Consider the following 11642-nt stretch of genomic DNA (forward strand, 5'->3'; position numbering starts at 1 on the left):
TTGGAGGGAGAATTGGGTAACGTTTTACCTGGATGTCTAGACTTAGGCCCTAGAATGAGTGAACACGTGATCTGAGGGGACACGCAGGGTCAGGCTAGACTCTATCCAGTCTGTTTAGAAATGGATCTGCTCATAAGCTTTACAAGACTTGGTTTGAAATATGGCCAGCCGCTGCTGAGAGCTGCAGCCACCCAGTCCACATCAGCCCTCTCATAGCAGACTGGTATTTGCACAGCACCTTGGTTTAAAGACCAAGTTTTCCAATAGGGACTGAAGAAAGGCTTGTGTGCTTGGGCAACATCAAGTTAACTCTTACTCAAAAGAGAAACTCTTGCTCAAAAGAGAAAAAAAAATTTAAATCAAGCAGAGAGCTAAAAATCTGTTTCACATTATGTCTGTTTTTATTGTTTTCCATTTCTATGCTCTGAGCAAAACTAGATATGACATGGGAAACCAGTGCCCTTTAGTGGGTTGGGTAAGAATTTAACTTCTAGCAACAGAGCCAGAATGGGAGAGCATGCTTATTTTCAAGCATTTCAGCCCTTCTTTTGTTTTGATCAAAGAGGACAAGTAAAAGAGCAAGAATAGCTTTTAAGCAAGACATCTTAAGCCAGAGCAGGCCATAAATGAGAAGATATTAAATGTGTCTGTGATTGTCATTCTTTTTAGCCAGAAGGCTTTCTGTTTTATTTTTAATGTGAAAATGAAAAAAAAAATGCTGTTTGAGTGTAAAGGCTGCAGAGCAGGTTGCTTACTGTAATTATGAAGAGATTTGCAGATTTGTGCACTGGTGACGACTCCCCCCTAGGAGGAAGTGCTAGAAAGCGTATCTGGATTAGCGGGTCCCAAACAACAGCAACAAAATGTATTTCTCATGCTAATCCTTGCGAGCAACAGGAGCAGTCAAAGCGATTACAGGCTAATGAGGAGTGACAAAGTGTTAGCTCAAGAAGCAGCAGAGATTCTTGGTTTCTACTGCCAGGCAAGGGCAGCAGCGTAGTCGTGTGCCAGGTGCAAGCTCTGGCATCGGCCTTCTCTTTAGAAAACCTGAGACCTGCCTGAGGGGGGAAAGGCTGCTGGGGAAGGGGCAGAAACCCAGCCCAAGCAGCAACTGCGAGCGTGACTGCGTTACAGCCATGGAATCCTGTTCGAATGCCATTTAAATGGCTTCAGTTCAGTTTCTAGAATACTGAAGAGGGCTTTAAACAGTCTTGTCGGTCAGCTGGATGGTCCTGACACTTGCTGTCTTTTGTTCAGTGTTGATTTTTAGTAAAAGTGATTTCACATTAAGATTTAGTCCTCAATCAGAAACAGAATTATCACTTAATTAGCTGAATTTCATCCCTTTTGGTACCTAAATTAGGAGCGCAGTGGGTAGAAAGTCATTCTGCTGCATCAGAACCTTATTGCTTGGGATATGTATGTGACTAGGGACAATATCCAAAAAACTTGTCAGACATCTCCCAGGTAAATGCATTTTAATTTTTATAACTATAGCAGATCTGTCAGCCATTTATTTCCCACATAATTTCCAATTTCTAAGTTTGGAAAATGAGTACAAATTTGGCAGGTCGCAGCCAGGAGCTGAGTTGCAGCACTAGCTCAGGCCTGCTCTAGGCATTCAGGGAGAAATGATGGAGTCCCAAGAGATCCCTCACTGCAGCTGACAGTGAGCAAAGAGCCGCTCTGGAAAGTCTCAAAGATAGGGAAATAAACAAAGTATATGAAAAACCAAGCAAAACAGAGCAAAACTGAAGCTCCACAGCAAATCACAACAGATGAAACTCCCAGGAGCCATGTCCATCCTTGGGATAACATGAAGTACATATGGGCTTGTGCCAAGGATGTTTTTGGCTCCCTGCATCCACGGATATTAAGGCGTGGAGGCAACAGAGTCAAAAAATCTCTGATTTCCTGCCTGTTCTCTGCGCTCCCCTAGGAGAGTTAGGGATACTGTGATAAATGGGGCCCCCTCTGCCTCCATCAGGAATCATTTGGCTCTTGTTCTACTAAACTAACACTCCTTGCTAGAGCTGTGGTTGAGAAAAAAAGGACTTGAAGCAGTCTGCTGTGCTGACTGTTTTCTGGCAGAGCAGCATTTGTCGACTTCTCCCTCGCGGACCTCTGCTGAAAAAAGCTGTCAGATATTAACTCAAGAAATGTGAAAGTGATTGTGGTGTTCCGCCAGGTCACAAATGAATTACAGCACAAATAAGTCCCCTGCCCAATAGATCCTGCATCCATGAGTGACCTTGTCTCCATCTTCGGTTGTAAACACTCAAGCAGTCATGAATCCCCTAGAAATTTTACAAGCCTTGCTGAGTGCTAGCTTACAGCGGGCCTTGTTTCATCCTCTGTCTTTTCTATGACAGCAGTCTATAACTGTGAAACAAACCCTCTTGAATTTGCATTATGTGGAAATGAGACTTTTTGACCTGATGGGAGGCAGAGAGTGATGGTTTCTTCACTCATAGCAGTTTCACTAACTGCTAAAAATTGTACAGTCTTTTGCAGCGTGGCCTCTGCTGTGGCTGCCGCAGGCGGAGGGTTTATTTGCTTCGCACCCTCACAGGCTTTGTGTGCAACAGGCCGGTTGGTGCAAGCGCAGTCCCTGCCGCTGGCAGCCATCGCTGCACCTCCCTGGAGCTGCGCGGGGCTCCCTCGCGGGGAGCTCGGGCCGTGTGCCTTGGTATGTTGCCAGGGTTGAGGTTGAGGGGATTTATCTCCAAGCCTTTTCACAAGGAAATCCAGTGAGTTACCTTTAGCAAAAACTGCCTCCTTTCCTTTCCTTCCTTCCTTCCTTCCTTCCTTCCTTCCTTCCTTCCTTCCTTCCTTCCTTCCTTCCTTCCTTCCTTCCTTCCTTCCTTCCTTCCTTCCTTCNTTCCTTCCTTCCTTCCTTCCTTCCTTCCTTCCTTCCTTCCTTCCTTCCTTCCTTCCTTCCTTCCTTCCTTCCTTCCTTCCTTCCTTCCTTCCTTCGTTTCAAGCATCTGGATATAGATTCTGTGCCCCTAAATGTAAGTGTCTGCTCTTACACTATCCACATAAAGTAAGCAAGTTGTACCACACTCATTTGCTTCACAATATTGTCATATAGAGCTGTGCACCACTTTGAAAACAAGATAACTTTGCTAAAGTTCCCTTAATTCAAATCATTGAACCCGGAAACATAGCTGGTGAATACAGTTGCTTCTTCCTAATCTAGCATGTTTTATTATTGTTACATATTAATGCCTTGTTTCTTGTCACTAAAATAGTTACAGTTTATGACTCTGCACTTCCAAGGCCAACTTCCAGTATGGAATTTCCTTTTTATCTTTCAAACGCCTGAAGGAAGTTCCACTGTATCAATAAAATACAATTTAATCTGTGTGGACATCTTTTTTCAAATGCGATGAACGTAGCATCTTCTTGCTATTTAATCCATCTTGCTTAACGACTTCCAAGCAAAAGTCTGAGAAAAGCAACAAGCTTCTACAATGTAGCCTTCAGGATATGGTATCCGGACTCCAGCAGGGCCCATAGGAAAGCCAGATAGTGCAGTATAGAAATTTGCAGTGGAAAATTCCCAGAGAACTTCTGGAGGCATTTTATCCCCTCAGAAACGCAAGGGTTGCCTTCCATGCTCCTCATCTTGCTGTGTGTGTGAGGGTGACGTCTCCGGAGACCTTCTCTCTCCACTTGCAATTCAGGACACTACCCTTAATCAATAGGATATGACTTGCAGTTCCCTGAGATGCCACCTCTGCCCTTGAGCACTGCTGTGCCATTCAGTGCATAGTTATATTTACCTATTTCTATGTCTAAATAGCAGGGCGTAAGAGGAAAAGCATCCTTGATGGAGGAGAAGTGTAAAGCTCCCTTCCTGCCTTCACTGACTGCAGCCTGAGACTATTGACCTTCAGGGCAGCCTCATTTGTACGGCTTTCTCTTTTGAAAGCAATGGTGTGATTTGGAGTCTGATTAATGGAAAAAAAAGAAAAAAAAAAAGCATTAGTCAGCCCAGTAATGATGTCTGCTCAGTATGCAGTGATGGTACTAGACCCAGGTGAGATCCTGCCTTTATTGAGCAGGTCATGGAAATGACTGTGGAAAACAGTAGTATCAATTGATGGGATGTTTTAAGATGTAGTAAATTGTGAGTTTCTCGTCCTGTTGAAGAAGCTGCAGTGGAAATGAAAGTAGGCCTCAGACTAAATGGCAAGACAGAGTGGAAGGACCAATCCATCTTTATAATTACTGGAAGAGAGGAGACCCCTGAATCTTGCTCTTGCCCAGCTTCGTGCGTACTTGAGAGCAGTTCCAGAGCAGTCAATGGGAATGTGCTTTTGAATCTGAAAAAGAAGAACAAGAGGATGTAACAGTGTGAAAACAGTGGATAGCTTAGATTAAGATAGTTTACCTGTCCTGTAATAAATTATCAGGGAGACACATATGGCTTTCAAAGCAGTAAATTTGAAATAGCCTGAAGAAAACCATTTGTGTTCATCTCACATCTCTCACCCTTGCCATTCCTAGAGAGGGGCCCTACACATCTGCTTGCGAGGCATCTAATGCAAACCACTGTGGGAAAAGGGATTAGTGGACTGAGAAGACCTCTGATTTGTTCTGCTCTATAAATTCATGTAGTCTTTTGCTGCTGAAGTGCATCAAATCGTGCTGAGTCACAGAGGAATGATGGGCTGCATGACTTCTGGCACAAGAAAAGAAAAAAGCATAAATAAAACCAAACTCACAGAATAAGAGGCATCTATTAAACTTTTTTTTCTGCGTAGTCGGAGATGAAGTCTCAGAGGCATTCTCTGTCAACATGTATGTAGGTTATTTCCCAGTCTCTTACCTCCTGCATTCGCCTGTTGCTTCACTTTCCTGACCAGAATGATATAGCTGCTAGAAAATAGCTGCAGCCGTAGAAACTGCCTCATTTTGCTATTATATAGGAAATCCTACTCCTCCTCACCCTGTTACAAACAGGATTGTAGTTGCTCTAAGGCATTTTAAAAAGAACTGAGACCCTAGGGGATTGATGCAAGATAGAGTCATGGCTCTGTCTGCTTCCCTAGTGTCTCAACTCTCAGTGTCATTTGTATAAATGAGATCCACACAGACAGTGTTCAATTCATGCAGTGAGATGAGTTGCTCACTAGCAGCCATGGTGTTTGTTGTCTGGGCATCAGGAAAATGAAGCTGCTTGTTAAGTTGCTAAGTCACTGGCTTTCCTGAAGCTGCCAGTGTTTTATCAGTCAGAAGATTACAGATCAAGGTGTAAAGGTGACACCATTAGGGTAGTGGCTGCCACACAAGCAGAGAGGGGAGAGCTGGAAGGACGGTCTTTTCAGATAGTCTGAAAAGGCTGAAGACATTATAACAAAGTAGGAATTTCCAACAGGTTCATATAGGCATACATATGCATGAACATACTATCATCTATTATTTTGATCTTGCAAATTGTGATTCTACCCAACTCTGAAGTTATTATCTTCCAAAGACTGGGAAGAGGAAGTTACAGGTACTAATCCTTTAGCCCAAGGCAACAATAGCAGACCACTTCAGAGTTAAGATTAGAATCACTAAATTCCCAGACAAGTTTCTTAATCACTCAGCACACACACCTTCATGGCGAAACCATGTATGTGTATGTGCCTTGTTATATATATATGTGTATATATATACAAAATATATATAATAAATATATATATGGACTGACAAGGTACATGCACAGGAACACCAGTTAGAAAGTTTGCTTTAAAGAGGATGTCAAAGTATGGGAGAGGATTTGACTGGGTAATATATATGTTTATTTTGGAGCTACTTGGGAGCTGTGTCCTTCAGACCAGCAACCAGCCAAATGTGTTCACACAAGAAAAATACTCTAAATAATAGTTTGTTCTATTTTAACAAACCCATGCTGACTTGAGAGAACAGTTTTGTTCTGCCAGTCAACAGTAAGTCCTCACATTCGAACTGATCTCTATTATGAGCAGTAGCAATCGAGACAGTGGGAGTTTCTACACAGATATGAGGACATCTTTGTCTTTTAGGCATGGAATATCATTTTGAGCTTGGCAGCAGGGCAGGTTGCCAAGAGTTTAAAGGAACAGATGAGTAAAATGTAGCACTGGGTTTGCCAAGATTGCATGGAAGAAAAGGGTTCACAAGCAAAACAAAATCCAGAATATCTGCTCCAAAATGAAAATGTATTTGATGCGTCAATTCACTTTAAAATTTGTAGGAATTGCTGCTTCATTTTGGAAGCTCCCTGTCTTGTTTTTACTCAGTTTCTTTTCCTGTCCTTTGAACCCCAATGATAGATTCTATCTGGAATCTTCCTCTATTAAATTAACTTCCTTCCAAGAAGTTTTGGCAACAAAAGTTACAAATAAACCAACAAACCTAATTAATGAAAATGGTTATACAAGGCAACTTGTCAGCTTCTGTCTCAATGTCTTTTAAGGGTCCATGACATTACTTCAAAATGCTTTTGTTTTCTGTTTGCGGTAGCTTATTCCTGGTCCTTTCTGAAATCAATGGTTCAAGTTAAGTTTGCTGCAGTCTGGGAAGGTTTCAATATATAATATGTTTGATGCTTCTTCCTCACAGAATTCTGTTTTTCTATTTCTATACTCTAGAGCATCCTAGAGGTTTTAGGTGACACAGAGACTTGATCCATGCACAGTGGATCTCTGGTGCCAGACATGACAAAACCGAGCAGGGCAATCCCAAGAAGGACAGGGGGAATGCAATAATGCCATAGGACAGTACATCAAATGTCTACGTAGGCATTGTCTAAGTAGACATATGCAGTACATCTTGATTATTTGTAATGCAATATTTTTAATTCTGTGACATGACAGTTTTCATCCTGTTGCCTTGCCTCTCGCAATGACGCAAGTCTTCACATGAAATTTTCTTTTAAATTAAAAAATTCTGTTAAAATATCTGCTCAGTTGAGCAGAGCACTTATTGGACTTGGGCAAAGCGATCTCCAGATGAAGTCTCAAGGCCCATACCTGCAGTGCAATTGCAGTGCTTCAAATCTGGTGCATCAGTCTAAAGATTAAGAAGTCAAAGGACAAGTTTTTTGGCATAGGTATATGATGATGATTATTTTTCCAAGAAGATAAAATTGTTTCCGAAACATACATTTAAGGTAACAATAAAGCAAGGTGCAATATATTTAACTCTTTTCTGCAGCTTTAAGTTCTATAGTTTTTTAGAATGGAATTCATGCTTTGAGGATGATATTCATCTATTACACAGATACATAGCAATATACAGCTGTGTGAGACAGCAGCTCAGAAGCTGTTCACTCCTCTTCCTTACCTCTCTTTCCATCTGTAGGACCTTTGGTGGTGGTAAAGATGTCCAAATCTGCAGACATGGTCAGCAGGAAAAAAAAAAAAAAGGAAAAGGAGGCACAGTTAATCGCAAGTCAGCGAGAGGCTCAAAACAATGCTGTTTTTGTAGTCATTTGTCATGTAAAAAGATGCTTTGAAACCTATTTCCTTCACCAGTCCTTCCTGCTCATTCTGATTATCTATAATCCCGGACCAAGACTGATACCTGGGTGGCAGATATTTTGCAAGTAATTTGCCTAGATTGCAAAGGAATGCTTCTGGCTGCCTGGAGCACCAAAACTGTTCTTTTAATGGTAATAAAAAGAGTAAAATGTCCTGTGTAAAGAAATAGAAGTGGCTTTTTCTACGTTATCCAGTTGAGGTTTGGTTTTCTTATCTTTCCCTAAGAGGTGGAAGTACATCTAGTGCCAGAAAGCAAGCAGAGTTCATAGCTTTGCCTTCAGGCAGATTCACTACAGCTTAAGATACTGCACAAGCTGTTCCCTATTGTCCTGTGACAATATTTTGGCACGCACTCAGCCAAGGCTCCCAGATTCACATGAAGCTTTTGAAGAAGTGGCCCAGTTTTCTAAATGCCCTCACATGGATTTAAGTGTCCAACTTAAATCTGAGTCTTCAAAGATTTTTTTTTTAATTAGAAAAGATTAAAAGTGAAATTTAATATTTGTATAAAGAAAAAGCAAGACGAATTAGTTAAGAAAAAAGCCTGCGCCTCCTTCCCAAGGTTATCCTGAGAGCTTATATATATGATGTGCTGCAGCTTTATGCCCCTGGAATCCTACCAATAACACAGTGTTATGTCCCCAGTGTTATATCTAGACTTGCAGGCAGAAATACAGCCTCGTTTCAACAGCAAGATGAATTCTGGCTGTGCTTGTCTGATCGCCTGGACTGCTGCCACCGCCACAGGGAGCTGGGTGCCAGCCCTTCCTGCCGGGCAGCAGCCGTCACGGCCCGGGCTGCCGGCTGGAGCGCCCTGGGCGAGCGTGGGGCCTCGGGGCAGGTGCCACCTGCCGTGGTGGCCAAGCCCTGCCGTGAGCGCCTTCCACGTGGGCGGCTGGAGTGCAGTGCGGCGCGGGACGCGGGTCCGGCGGGAGGCAGGGGCGGGCGCGGGCTCCGCTCTGCGCCGGAGCTGCGCCGCTTCCCTGGCACGCCGGCAAGCGCCGCGGCGGAGCGCGCGCCCCGCGGGCCTGCGCCCCCTGCTCCTCCTGCRCCTGCTCCTCCTGCAGCCGCCTTGGCCAGCGGCTCCGCGTGGGGAGAGCCCTCAGCTCTGGCTCATGCCTTTCGCAGAGCTGGCAGTGCGAGCAGTGTCCTCGAAGCCTTCCATTCTTCCGCTGTGCTCAGTAAAGTCCCTCTCTCATCCTTGCCTTTTCCCAGGGATATATTCTAAAAATTAGGCTCTCAAATGTTTTTCRGAACATGTTCTCAGCCTTATGAGTATCAGAAATCATTGTAATGAGGGAAGAAAATGCTTTTATACAGTAAATCACTAACGCCACTGCCCTCCCCACCCCCGAACTCGTCTCTTAAATACAGTTCCAAATCCCTTGATCTGCTGGGATTTGCAGGCCTCACCCTGAAAGCGAGGGGTGACGCCAGGCAAAGAGCAGGGAGCGGAGGGAACTGCCTCAGCAGCTCTGAGCGAGAGAGTGGCCAAGGGAGGTGACAGCTACCGAAACGTGCTTCATGGGGAGGACTGATGACAGGGTGAGATTTCTGCATATCTGCTTTGGAGGGTGTAAACATGTGAAAATACTTCCCTGGATGGACAGCTAATGAGGCAACTCTGTTATCTTCTGTTTATTTTTGGCATCTGTGTGAGGGGGTGGTAAATGTGGAGCACTTGAGATTCACTTCCCTCATGCCAGACTTTGCAGACTCTTGTATCTGCCTCTGGTCTCAAAAAATTCCCCTCAAATAGAAGAAGAGGCAGGGCCAGAGTTGTATTTATGCCTGACCATAATGCTGGGTGATTACTTCTAGGCTTTAAAATAATGAGTTTCAACAGTTCCAAGAAAACTGCTCCAGAGACAGGGGCAACATGGATCTGAGGGATTTTGAATCAAATGATGACTTACTTCCCTGATGCAGCTAGTGAAAACCCATGTTACTTTCCTGAGTTGCCTGTCACCTCCTAACCTGCAACCATTGGTAAAGTAGGAGGTGTATAGATGTGAGATTGGGACAAGCAAGTAAAAGCTGTGATGCCCTGAGCTGCTGAGGTTGGGGAAGACTCCAGAGAAGGCTCCTGCAGGAAATCCTTCATTGCTGGCCTTTGCTGTAAGGAAAGGGAAGGAAAAGCAGGCCCAAAGTGCGAGTGGGTGAGGCGTTGGTAGCAAGGCCTTTTGCTGTGCCCAAGTTACCTCAGATGCACTTAGATCTGGATAGCAGCCCTGCCGGTGCTGTGCCCCGAGCTTCAAGGGGCTTGTTAATGAGGAAAAGGGGCAAAAGAGACRATAGAAATGTTCTGTGGTTCTTGCTGCTGCTCTTTGAAAGTCCTTTCAAAACACAGCATCCTCTCGGAGCTGGGCAGAAAAGTGCACTTTCCAAAGCAGGGCACCTCCCAGGGAGTTGTGGAAAGTGTGCTTTTTGTGCAGAGAGTCCTTGCAAATGCCCCTGACTGCAGTAACAGGGAACCAGAGCCCCTTCTAGTGTCGCTGTCGACTGCCCGTCTCGCAGCGGCGCTGCTGCTGTCCTCCTGAGAGCATGCGTCCCCTGTCTTACCGTGTGCCAGCTTCRCTGCTCCCTTACACACAGCGCCAGGCGTTCTGCCTACCCAGGAGGAGCGGCTTGGAGAAGGACGTTGTTTCCTCCACATTTAGCGCTGTTCCCCTTTCCAGGCACTAACCCCCTGGGAGTGGAGGAGCTGGTGTGTGCTGCCCTCATACGTGTTGCGCTGAGAACATCTGGATTTAGCACTCCAGCCGTTCTCTTCAAAGCCCTGAAGCACAAAACAGCTGGTGCTTTGCAGCTGCATGGAGGTGCCTGCGGGAGCCTGGGACTATGCACCTGATTACCCCAACAGTGCCATGGCTTGTGCTGGTAGATTTGCAGAAGTTGTTACATGGAGTATTGCTTAGAGGGAAGCTTGGTAAGCATTTTCAGTGGGATTTCTCTAATGCAATATGAAGGTTAGTCTTCTAGTTGGGTAGTTAACTGTCTTCTAGTTAGGTAGTTAACTGTTTATCCAAGATTCACCGGTACATTTTGAAATGATAAGGAGTTGGTTCTGGCTTGGTACATGATGGTGGACTTCATTCTTTCATCAGGAGTGGCTTTAATTGTTAGCAAATTGCACAGAAATAGCCCTGGTGTCCTCACATACTCAAAGGAATGCAAGTGTAAATCATGATAAGAGATCGACACAAATGCTTATTACCAGAGCACAGTTCTTAATTGTCACTTTGAGCTCAATAACCTCAAAACTGCAGGAAGAAGACCCCAGTTTCAAACTCTCTTGAGTCTGGGAAGAGATCAGCCAGTACATACCCCTAATGCCCATGCTTTGGGTCCATCTTTTGCCAAATGTTTCTGTTAAGGGGCTARAAGGACAAGGTTTTACTGCCCCTCTAGGGACTCCCTCCATTCACGTGAACAGCAGAATGAAAGACTTTTCTTTCAGTCCTATTCTGAAGGTAGATTTTAATGCTGTTAATACTTAAGGGGCCCTCAGAGGCGTTATGGTTGTGAAAGAGCCTTCTCTGGGGTGAACACTGCTATTTCTTTTTATGATGCAGCTGTTCTTGGAGCCAGACTCTAGGATTTTATTACTACATAACTTGAAAACTGTGCTCTTGCTTGTGCCTAATAGCTGTTAGTTACTCCTCTGGGATTAAAAAGGATCCTACTGCATAAAATAAACAGGCTGATAGATACAGTATTTATCTGCTAGAAAATACATGGGCACCCCTGCAGCAGTATACCTGGCAAAGGCCGTAGCATTTTGTCTTTCYTGGGATTTTCCAATAGACAATGGGGGTTTTTTTAGAAATTTTTGTCAAGCTTTTAGGAAGCAGTAGGTGGAAGGGCACGCGGTCACTGCAGGCTGCGGAGGTGGCTGGAGTGACTGAAAGAAAAGCTGCCCTCAGGGTAGGGCCTTGGAAGCTGCGCCGGTGTCGAAAACACGGGGAAGGGCCAGGCACGGCCGGGCTGCCGTGGCCGAGCAGCAGCTTCACGCAGCTGCTGTGGGAAGGCCACGCCGCGCTGCAGAGCTGCTAGGAGGCCGGCCGTTCAGGGAGCGGGGAGCGGGGCCGCGCTGCAGCGGGACAGCGCTTGCACTGCCTCCTG

Source organism: Nothoprocta perdicaria, unplaced genomic scaffold (genome assembly GCF_003342845.1).
Source record: "Nothoprocta perdicaria isolate Ctin4 unplaced genomic scaffold, notPer1 scaffold_71, whole genome shotgun sequence".
Classification (NCBI taxonomy): domain Eukaryota; kingdom Metazoa; phylum Chordata; class Aves; order Tinamiformes; family Tinamidae; genus Nothoprocta; species Nothoprocta perdicaria.